We start from the raw sequence: 12,871 nt of genomic DNA on the forward strand, positions 1-12,871 counted from the left end.
TTTTTTATTTTCATATTTTATTTATGGACGGGCGTCCTTTAAATGTGGACGCCCTCCCTTGTATATGGACGCCCGTCCATAATATGGACGGGCGTCCATGTGTGACGACCGTCCAAATTTAATAGACGGCCGTTCATTAGAAAAAAATTATTAAACAAAACAGATGGGTGTTACACGTAGGCCGTACACATTTTTGGTGTAAATTTTTCGTGTCCCTAGCATTATTGTTAGGAATCCTAGGTAAACAAGTATTGTATCATAGAATTTGGCAATAAGGAAGCCTGATGTTCTATATGCTTCTTGGTCAGACTTGATTCTACTACCCAACCAGAATGCTGAGACATGAGTGAGAATCCTTGATGCCTTACTTGTTCAAGCTGCTCCCACTCAGCCCATCTCTCAGCTAGACCCACTCCTTCCAACATTTAACCACTTCTGCCATTGTCGGACGGTCTTCTGGGGAGCTTTGAGTGCAGAGCAACGCCACCTGGACTACAACCTCGACTTCTTTTGAATCATAATTCTTTAGGTTTTTATCCACACTATCACTCAGTCTATTTTCTCTCAGTAATTTCTTAATCTGTTGAAAAAATAAAACATATAAGCACCACTAATGAAACATAGTTTCGCATGTTTTATACATTGTTCCCAAAAGTAAGATACCCCAAACAATAAAAGTGAAAAGGAAATACCAGACTGTAACAGCATTCAGCCGCTTACATTCAGTAAGATAATCTTTTCCTCTTTTCTGTTTCAAAATTTGTATATTCCATGGAATCATCATAGAATAAGTTGGAAACGATAGCACTCAGTATGTCGAATGTAAGATAACATTAGAGGAAGTTTGTGGTATAACTGTGTTATCTGCCGCAGTTTAACAAAATTATTTGCATGGCAATTGATCCAAAAAATAATTAGTGGGGACTATATGCACATTTCTCTAAAACTTTGTAAATGATTTTTCTCGTTATTTCATAGTAATTTTTAATTCAATCAAGCATTAATCTATTTCCTTTGTATTGCAATTGCAAGGAATTATAATAAAATATGCACTTTCAGAACGTTGATGAGATATAGACTGGAGTGAAAAAACAATGCCCCACAAAACTAGAGCACTACGATCAGAAGTTGCCCTTTCTTTTCAAACTAAAGCCAACTCCTTTTTCTCAATTTCTCCCAAGGAAATTATCCTACATCAATCTCTCCACATGAAAAGAACTCGCCTTATGGTCTCTATCTTGGAAAATCTTGTAGTAAACCATTATGTCATCTGATGGAACAAATACAAACCTTCATCGTCATCTTTAATTGAAACCAGAAAATAAGTCTTGCATATACAAGCCTTGATGGTAAACTTTAATGTTCTTATCTAGCATAGTTGCTTTTTCCTCATCCAACCTCATATATTCCAATCTCCTTACAATATCTTTTTCTCGAGCAATTTGCTTTAGTTTAGACATTTAATGGATAATCTAGTAGTGAAGCTATGTCTCAAATGGGCAAATACAAAACCTTCATTGATCTCTTTAAAACTTAAAAACCATAGTTCTTATTCTCCCTTGATTGTTGGCTGTAAATATAGTCTAGCATATACAAGCCTTGATGTGAATACTTTAACATTCTATCTTGATTAGTTGCTTCTTCTGCTCACTTCTATTTCATAGTATTCAACCTCTTCAACAACATAATTTTCTAGAGCAATTGCTGGCTCCATCCCAATTGTACCTTCTGTATAAAAACTATTAACTTCTAGATATTGCTAGTCTTCAACTCGAATTTCGAGCACCATCTCAACATATTTTCAGTAATTCCATTTTCTCTGATGGAACTATCTCAACCAAATGTTTTCCATGCCCAAATTGAAACTAACTCAAGAACTACTACTCAAGGAGTGCTTTGATTAAAACTATTAGCTTTAATATGTGAAGCATGAACCTCTTGAATAGCACTGTTGTTCTTCCACTTTAGAAAACATAGGTGAGACCCTATATGGAACCTTGATCTGAGCTCTAATTAAAAACACATGTGACTGTTATGGTTGTGATGTAACTCTCTTTTTATGATTGACTTCTTGCAGTGAGGTGAATTGTGGTACAATGTTAATAACGATCTGTTTGTTTTTTGGCAGGTAACAACTTTGATTTTAAACACTACTTCAATTTAGACCAGATTTTAGCAAATGCTTTTTCCACATCTCACATATTTGACATATCTCCACCATCATAATCCTTCTAACAAGGAGACAATATGCTTGGCATGTTTATTCTTCTTGAATACAAAGGAATTGTCAAACTTCGTCTACTAGAAGCCAGGTAAAACAAAAAAAGTCTTAAATACCTTTAATATGTAAAATAAACGTAATGAATATACACTTTACGTATTATTAGCTTAAAAGATACATATTTATATACACTTGTATGTTTCTAAACTAGGTAGGTGATCAATCTAAATTAGGATAGTAGTGATCCCTATATCATGTTAATGTGATCCCTATCATTTAGGAAGTCATGTACATCTGTAACACTCCCCCTCAAGCTGGAGTATAGATATCAATCATACCCAGCTTGTTCAAAGATAATCAACTCGATCCCAGTTAGAGCCTTTGTGAAGATATCTCCCAATTGTTCTCCAGTCTTCACATACCCATGGAAATCAGACCTGTTGTAGTTTTTCACGAACGAAATGGCAATCGTCATCATATGTGTTTTGTTCGTTCATGGAACACTGGATTAGATGCATATGAAGAGCCGCTTGGTTATCACACCTAATTTCGCTGGTACTGAAGTTTCAAGGCCTATTTCAGTCAGGAACTGATAATCCACATTATTTCACAAACAGCTTGTCCATAGCCCTATATTCCACTCTGCACTTGACTGACACATTCTGCTTCTTGCTCTCTCCATGATATTAAATTTCCTCCGACAAAGACACAATAGCCTGATGTGGATCTTCTATCTACCTTGGAACCTGCCACTCTACATCTGAGACATCTGAGAACATTCATGTGAGAGTGACTATTTGTATAAATATACCGCGTCCAGGGGCTCTTTTCAAATAAACAAGATCTCTCCAAGAGCCGCCAATGATGAATGTTGGGGAGGCATAAACTGACTGACAACACTTACTGAATATGCAATATCTGGACGAGTCACCGTAAGATGTTCAACTTCCCAACCAATCTTCATAATTTCTCAGGATCTCCAAATAGTTCACCATCCTTCGTAGTTGCACATTAGGAACCATCGGAACACTACATGGCTTTGCCCCCAATTTCCCTGTCTCAGTTAATAAGTCGACACATATTTCCTCTGAGAGAGGTATATACCTTCTTTGCTCCTGTAACTTCAACCCCTAAGAAATACTTCAATACCCTAAGTCTTTTGTGTGGAACTGGGTATGGAGAAAAGACTTAAGAGATGTGATGCCCACACTGTCACTCCCAGTAATACAAATCATCCACATACACAACTAGAAGAATGATGCCAGTTTCAGCCGTTTGTAGAAAACAGAATGGTCAGTTTTACATTTCAGCATACCAAATCTCTCAACAGCCGCTACAAAACTTTCCAAACCAAGCCGAGGACTCTGTTTTAAACCATACAGAATTTGCGAAGATAACATACTTTCCATACTCCCCCTGAGCAACAAACCCAGAAGTTGCTCCATATATACCTCTTCCTGAAGATCGCCGTGAAGGAAAGCATTCTTGATGTCTAGCTGATGCAAAGGCCAATCATAAGTAGCTGCCATAAGGATAAACAGCCGATAGAAGTAAACTTAGCCACAGGGGAAAAAGTATCAAATAATCAACTCCGTAATTCTGAGCATATCCTTTAGCAACCAGACGAGCTTTTAGTGCGAGCAACTGACCCATCTGGATTAACTTTAACTGTAAACACCCATTTGCATCCTTTGCCTGTTTCCCTGAAGGTAAATCTACCAATTTCCAGTACCATTGTCATCTAAGGCATTCATTTCCTCTATCATTGCATTACGCCAACCAGGATGAAAAGGGCTTCATGAACAGTTTTAGGGATAGTAATAGAATCAAGGGAAGCAATAAAGGAACATGATGAGTGTGACAAATGATCATAAGAAACACAGAAGAAACAGGATAAGTACACTGTCGTTTACCTTTTCGCAATGCAATAGGAAGATCATCACTTGAAACTGATGATCGGATGACAGAAGTTGTGGCCCGGACATGAAACGGGAGGAGGTGGACACGAGAGTAAACTTTGACGGAGCAGGAGTAGGAGTAACAGGAGCAGGAGCAGGAGCAGAGCAGGAGCAGGATCAGGATCAGAGATAGGAGCCGTTCAGATATTGGTGCAGGGGAAGTGAAGGAATAACTAACAAATCTCATTATCATCATCCTTCGGACGATCTGCAGGAGAAGAGGGAAGTATGGTGTGTCTTCTAGAAAGTACATCAGAAACAAGATACTTATTAAGACTTGGACAATACACCGATATCCTTTCTGAGTCGAGAATAACCAGAAAGACACATTTAATGACTTGGGATCTAATTTAGTGACTGATGGTCGAACATCCCGACAAAGCAAGTGCTACCAAATACCCTAGGTTCAAGAGGAAATAATCTTTTTAGGAAAAAGAATACTTACGGACGGTGTCTCACCCATGAGGACAGAAGACGGCATGCGGTTAATCAAAAAACACGCGTGGAAACGGCATCAGCCCAGAATGGTTTAGGAACATTCATCTGGAAAATAAGGCTCTTGCAGTTTCAAGAAGATGTTTTCCGTTCTGCTATTCCGTTTTGAGATGGAGTATCAACACATGAAGTTGATGAGAATGCCATTCGGGTCATGTAATTTGAAAAAACTGACAGATATTCTTTGGCATTATCACTGCGCAATGTATGATAGAAACATTGAATTGAGTTTTAATCTCAGTACAAAAAGCACAGAAATAAGAACAAATCAGAACGATTTTTCATTAAGAAAACCAAGTCATACAGAGTAATCGTCCCAAATGTAACAAATATCTAAAACCAGTTTTAGACAGAACTGGACAAGGACCCCAAACATCAGAGTGAACTAACTCAAAGGAGAATTAGCTCGTTTATTGACTCAGGACTAAAACTGACACGATGATGTTTAGCAAACTGACATGACTCACACTCTAATGTAACACTTTATTAAACTGAGGACACAATCTCTTCAATGAGGAAGAATGGATGGCCCAAACGACAATGTGCTTGAAACGGGGATGCAACACTAGAACAAGCGACAGGTGTAGATTTTGGTCTGTCAGAATGTATAAACCTCCAGATTCATGTCCTTTACCAATAATCTTCTTCGTCGTAAGATCCTAAACAAGCAATAATCGGGAAAGAATAAAAACACAACGTTAAGAGCACGAGTAAGTTGGCTAACAAAATCAAATTGAAAGAAAATCTGGTAATGTAAGACATTTGACAAGGGAAGCTGTGGAATGGGGTAACTGTGCCAGACCCAAGAACGTAGGATGGTGACCCATCTGCTAAAGTCACATTCGAAAGGGTTTGATTGATAAGTAGCAAAGAGACTGGATTACCTGACATGTGATCTGTTGCACCAGAGCATGACGATTTGAGGATGAGGAAAGGAGACATGTATTTGGCTTACCTGAGTCAGCCATAGCCGTGACAGGAGTAGTGAAGCCTTTAATGATTCCTGGTACAATGAAAACTTGGCAAATTCATCTGCAGAGATAAGAACTGACTGATCGAAGTATCATTGTGGATGCAACATGGGCAGAGGGATTTCTTCTATTTCTGTTCTGAAGCTTTCTACAATCACGCTTCATGTGTCCTGGCTTATGGCAATAATGACACACAATTCCTCCCATATTACTATTTGACCCTCCCCTCTTGTTGCCACTTCCAAATTGTGATCGCCCAGATTCATAGTCATTCTTTTGACTGACGAGAGCACTACTAAACTGAACCGGTGGGGTACCTTCTGTGCGAAGTACCCTACTAAAGACATCCTGCAATGAAGAGATCTCTGGACTGGCTAGAACCTGAGATTTGCAGTCTCAAATTCAGAAGGAAGACCTGCAAGAAAACTCAGACTACTGCCATTTGCTCCCGTTGTTTTTGTTGAACTTTGACATCAGCACTGAAGGGTAACAACATGTTCAACACTTCATAAGTCTTCTTAAACTCCATAAAATAAGCTGTAAGTCTTATCTTGTTCTCTGCACGGTAGAATGCCTTACACACTTCATAAATCTGAGAAACATTCCCTTTTCCAGAATACAGAAACTCCAATAATCCATCAGTTCTTTAATAACTCACAATGATTATAGGCCAAGTACCTCACCGTCAATAAGGTTCCGTATGTAAATAATCGAGCATCATCCCGGAGCCATGTCTTTTTCGAATCATCCTCAGGTGGATCAGTCATATATGATCATCTTTATCAATACTCCCCGCAAATAATATATAGTTTTACGCCAATCATGTATAGTTATACCAATGAGCTATGTTCGGTAATTTTCGACATCGTCGGTATCATTTCCATTACTGCTTTGTATCGACATGTCTAAACAGATGTTAATCCAATGCACACCACCAAACGGTTAAAACAAAGCAACTAATTAAATTTCAGTGACACACCAAATCAATCAACAGTCACCCACCACCAGAGGCCACAGCAAGCAAAAGAACCAATAACCAAACGAAAACGAAGTGCCGAAAGATCACAACTAAGTCCTCAGAAATATCCAAACAGAACAGCAATAAACCAGTAAGAGATTACCCAATCCAGCACGAAAAATTGCTGTAAAAGTACCGACGAAGCAGACGAAGAGAATCAGAGAAAGTCTGTTGTGCACGCCTCACGCTCACGCGCGGCGCGGTGAGACTGTTCACCGGAGTTTCGGGTGGCGCGTGAGCTCACGCGCGTGATTCTGATGGCCGGAACTCAGGTTTTGCCATCGGCGGCTTCTGAATCTCCCTTGGGTGCGTGTTGAACAATCTCAACCTAAAACGTTTTCCCAATTGAAACCTAACCCTAATTTCCCAATTTTGAAACCTAAACCCTAATTTCCCAAATTTGAGACCCAAACCCTAATTCTCTCTTATGGCTCTGATACCATGTAAAATACAGTAATGAATATACACTTTACTGTATTATTAGCTTAAAAGGATACATATTATATACACTTGTAGTGTTCTAAACTAGGTAGGTGATCAATCTAAATTAGGATAGTAGTGATCCCTATAATCAAGGATTTTAATGTGATCCCTCATTTAGGAAGTCATGTACATCTGTAACAAATATCAAGTCCAATTAGAAATATTCTAACCTAACTAAAACACAAATAAATATTTTAATTCATAAGAAAACTTACTTTCTAAATAACTATAACAACTCTCTGATCATGCAGATTTAATTTTCCATAAGAAAGAAAACAACAAAGTCAAATGATTATTTGTGTTTGAAGAAACAAATTGATAGAACTATTGCAATTTTATAGCTGGGCTACATTAAGAATTTTATTTTTAATATTTTAAGAGTCACTCATTTATCTTTAAGTTTCTAAATGAATAATATTTTTGGAGAGCCTAGTAGTTTGGAAAGCTTTAACATCTCATAAAGTAAAATTTTATTTGGCAACTAAATGAAATATCTAAATAAGAAAATGAATCAGGACATCAACATATCAAAAAGACAACACGAAGAACATAAACACACGAAGTTCCGAGGCCACAAATATTAAGCATGCGTGCTTCATGATTCAAAATCATTCAGAAATAGGAAACTTGAAACAATATAAGAGTGGACAAAGTAGATAATCTTACATGATCAACAGCAAAGAGCATCCTCTTCCTCTTCAAGGCAAGAGAAATCTATTGCACGTTGACCAGTTACAAGTTCAGTAGAGTTATTCCATATCCAAACACATCTGTCTCTCTGAAGATTTCCCAGTTGACAAATATTCTGGGCAATGTGGCCCATTGTACCGCACACTTGTGGAAACATGAGTCAATTTTGTATCAACAAGTTTCCCAGCCCAAAATCGGCAAGAACAGCTTCAAAATTTTTATCCAAAAGATATGGCAGCTTTTTAAACACGAGTATAATCTTAGGATTACAGTGCTCATGTAGATACTCCAAAACACGGGCTGCTCCAAATGCCACACATTTCCTTGTTGGCCGTCGAAGCCTTTCTCTCCAGGTTTCAAATCTATAGCATATATCAAAATAAACATAGAATTCTATTACCTACTGAAATGAAGGCTGGTCAAAGAAAGTTCTAATTTTGAACTAAATCAAGCTCACAGAACTACTTGAATTTGAACAAAAATCCTAACTTGTAAACTTATTGTGAATTATTTGAAGTTTATGAAGAGGACTAAAAGGTTTGAGAATAGGTGGAGTTGAACTGCGCTGTTTGGTTGTGAACTTCTTGGTCTTTATCAATAGGTGTCTCAGAGATAAGTTTAGGCCTTCAAGGGGTTTGAACAAGGCTTCTATTATCTCCTTTCAAGTTTTTGCATTATGGTTGGCTGCTTGAGGAGACTTGTTCAACAGCCTTTGGTTAATATGTTCGAGAGTATTTTAGTTGGGGGACTTGGTTACTGTCTCATCTTCTATCCTCAAAGATAATGTTTTGCATCTCCAGAGCATAATATGATTATTTTAACATCAATTTAGAGCTTTAGATTTGTATTGGTCAAAATCAATATGCTTAAAATTGTGTTGCCGGTATAAATCAATTTGGAAGTCTTGTCGACCTCCCTAAAATTTTTAAAATATGCATCTGTTGTGTGATTCAATTGGTTTTTTGGTCCAATATATCCTAACATTTGTTACTAGAATCAGGAGAATTTTAAATTGTTGCCCACTTAAATAGAAAAACTGAGAAAAAATTCGGATATGGCAAACTAGTCTATTTTATATATAAACTGCAAAGAGCAAGCAAAATAATGAAAACTAAAGCATGATTCTCATGAAAGAAAGTACCTCTCAAGCGATACGCACACTATTTTCCATGAAAGGGTAAACAAGGATTCTCTCGAATGAGATTGTACAATACCCAATTAACTGTAGAAGTTCCGATGAGCAGCAACACTTATAATTTGGACTTCCTGTGGAATGCAGCCTCTCCACCAGGACTAGAATAACAGCAGGCGTTTCACACAACTTTTGTTTTGTCAGAGAGGACACCTTTATACACTATCCCAAAACCCTCGTTGTCCAATTATGTTACTTTTACTAAATATCATTGCAAGTTGGAGTTCACCCCAGAAAATCTTCTAAGCTGACGACAAAGAAACTTTGTAATCATCCTCACCTAAAGACAAAAGAATTGCCAGATATAATTCAGAAAAAACCTTCCACAATATGCTACCTGAATATTTTTCACATGCTTTCCATCAATTGGAAGCAGAGAATTGAATTATCATAAGGAAAAATGACACTAGTGACTTTCAAAGAAATCATCATTTATTTTTGGGGATACTCTATGAGTTACTTGATTAAAATCTTAAGATGAGGGAAGTATATTATGTTCCATGCTAGAATGAAATACTGGAAAAGTAGCTGTGATGAGACCACGAGAAGGCTGCGTATGGTAGGAGAAACAAGGAGTCGTGTAGTGGATTGTGGGAAGCTGGCAGAAGTTTCTATTAGCATGAGGTGTTAAGGTTAGTGTTAGGATGGGACAGGTGGCAATGTGGATGGACAAGAGGGGATTCAGTGATTGAAGAGAGCAGAGAATCCAGACGAAAAGGAGAGTAGGAGAATTATCAGAGAAAAATAGAGAGAAGAATGGAGAGGAGCTAGCCCTTGAAGTCTAGCGTTATCTTTGTTTATTCTTCATTGTTTCTTTTGATTGTTGTTGGATTGGTTTGGCTGTTCTATCATCTCTGTATCTATTTGCCGAATATCAATACATATACTTATATCATTTCTGGTCTGTTGATGTTGGTTGTTACTGTTTTCTGGGTTTCTTGGCTGTTGGCTTTTGTTCTTTCATTGTTTGGTTGAGTTTTAGGACAGGTTTCTATCAGCTTGTCATAAAATAGCAGGAAAGAAATGAATCAGACAAAAAACCGATATCCTTATAAAGATAAAACGGGTGTGATTAGGATCTACTCCTAAAATAGTGATTGGAATCGTACAAGTTTTTTTCACATCTTTATATCCTTGTAAATATAAGAATTGTAAGCTTCTGACTGATGGTATTAGTACTATGAATGAAGTATCTATGTCTGTCGTTGCTAAACTCAACCTCAAGCTTCAAACTCACTCTCGTCCGTTTAGAGTAGCTCAGGTTGATTGGAATTCTTTACCAGTCACTAAACAATGGTTAGTTCCTAAATATAAAGTTTTGAGTCATATTGTGATGAGATTTATTGTGATGTTAATACTATGGATGTAGCTAACATTCTTTTAGGGAGACCTTGGCTTTATGACCTTAATGTGACTAATAGTGAAAGAGATAATACTTTTACCGTTTGTCACAATGAACAATTGCCTAGATGTGAGTCCTCTCCTCTTCCCAAGTGTCACACAAACATAGAATTAACACATTGGTTTCGACACCCATTGAGCCTAACGCAATTCCCAAGCCTTTAAATGATGTTTGTGGCATTTCTTTTGATCTTGTTTTTTCTCTCATCGCATTTGGTTTACTGTCATAGTCATACCACCTCCATGACATTCCTATACATTCTCGGCTTAGATTGTGTTGCGAACCTACTCTATTGTACTTATTCAATCATCCACAAATTCCCAGCATCGTAATATTCAACCATTAATTATAAACAATCTAAACATTCAGAACTTCAAGTATGTATNGAATGCTGAGACATGAGTGAGAATCCTTGATGCCTTACTTGTTCAAGCTGCTCCCACTCAGCCCATCTCTCAGCTAGACCCACTCCTTCCAACATTTTAACCACTTCTGCCATTGTCGGACGGTCTTCTGGGGAGCTTTGAGTGCAGAGCAACGCCACCTGGACTACAACCTCGACTTCTTTTGAATCATAATTCTTTAGGTTTTTATCCACACTATCACTCAGTCTATTTTCTCTCAGTAATTTCTTAATCTGTTGAAAAAATAAAACATATAAGCACCACTAATGAAACATAGTTTTCGCATGTTTTATACATTGTTCCCAAAAGTAAGATACCCCAAACAATAAAAAGTAGAAAAGGAAATACCAGACATGTAACAAGCATTCAAGCCGCTTACATTCAGTAAGATAATACTTTTCCTCTTTTCTGTTTCAGAAATTTGTATATTCCATGGAATCATCATAGAATAAGTTGGGAAAACGATAGCACTCAGTATGTCGAATGTAAGATAACATTAGAGGAAGTTTTGTGGTATAACTGTGTTATCTGCCGCAGTTTTAACAAATTTATTTGCATGGCAATTGATCCAAAAAAATAATTAGGGTGGGGACTATATGCACATTTACTACTAAAACTTTGTAAATGATTTTTCTCGTTATTTCATAGTAATTTTTAATTCAATCAAGCATTAATCTATTTCCTTTGTATTGCAATTGCAAGGAATTATAGAATAAAAATATGCACTTTCAGAACGTTGATGTGAGATATAGACTGGAGTGAAAAAACAATGCCCCACAAAACTAGAGCAACTACGATCAGAAGTTGCCCTTTTTCTTTCAAACTAAAGCCAACTCCTTTTTCTCAATTTCTCCCAAGGAAATTATCCTACATCAATCTCTCCACATGAAAAGAACTCGCCTTATGGTCATCTATCTGATGGAAAATCTTGTAGTAAACCATTATGTCATCTGATGGAACAAATACAAACCTTCATCGTCATCTTTAATTGAAACCAGAAAATAAGTCTTGCATATACAAGCCTTGATGGTGAAACTTTAATGTTCTTATCTAGCATAGTTGCTTTTTCCTTCATCCAAGCTCATAGTATCCAATCTCCTTGACAATATCTTTTTCTCGAGCAATTTGCTTTAGTTTAGACATTTAATGGATAATCTAGTAGTGAAGCATTATGTCATCAAATGGAGCAAATACAAAACCTTCATTGATCTTCTTTAAAACTTGAAAACATCCATAGTTCTTATTCTCCTTTGTATTTTTGGCTGTAAATATAGTCTAGCATATACAAGCCTTGATGGTGAATACTTTAACATTCTTATCTTGATTAGTTGCTTCTTGCTTCACTTCTATGTCATAGTATTCAACCTCTTCAACAACATAATTTTCTAGAGCAATTTGCTGGCCTCATCTCCAAATTGTACCTTCTGATTAAAACTATTAACTTCTAGATATTGCTAGTCTTCAACTCGAATTTCGAGCACCATCTCAACAATATTTTCAGTAATTCCATTTTCATCTGATGGAACTATCTCAACCAAATGTTTTCCAATGCCCAAATTGAAAACTAACTCAAGAACTACTTCAAGGAGTGCTTCTGATTAAAACTATTAGCTTTAATATGTGAAGCATGAACCTCTTGAATAGCACTGTTGTTCTTCCACTTTAGAAAACATAGGTGAGACCCTATATGGAACCTTGATCTGAGCTCTAATTAAAAATCACATGTGACTGTTATGGTTGTGATTGTAACTCTCTTTTTATGATTGACTTCTTGCAGTGAGGGTAATGTGTGGTACAATAGTTAATAATCGATCTGTTGTTTTTTGGCAGGTAACAACTTTGATTTTAACAACTACTTCAATTTAGACCAGATTTTAGCAAATGCTTTTTCCACATCTCACATATTTGACATATCTCCACCAATCATAATCCTTCTAACAAGGAGACAATATGCTTGGCATGTTTATTCTTCTTGAATACAAAAGGAATTGTCCAACTTCGTCTACTAGAAGCCAAGGTAAAAACAAAAAAAGTCTT

The 12,871-nt window shown here is 36.9% G+C and overlaps 1 pseudogene; it reads right to left on the minus strand.

Annotated features, from left to right (window-relative positions):
- Positions 1–236: 236 nt before the first annotated feature.
- On the minus strand, positions 237–11,816 carry LOC116121500 (annotated as a pseudogene).
- Positions 11,817–12,871: the final 1,055 nt, after the last annotated feature.

Source organism: Pistacia vera, unplaced genomic scaffold (assembly GCF_008641045.1).
Source record: "Pistacia vera cultivar Batoury unplaced genomic scaffold, PisVer_v2 Contig99, whole genome shotgun sequence".
Lineage (NCBI taxonomy): Eukaryota > Viridiplantae > Streptophyta > Magnoliopsida > Sapindales > Anacardiaceae > Pistacia > Pistacia vera.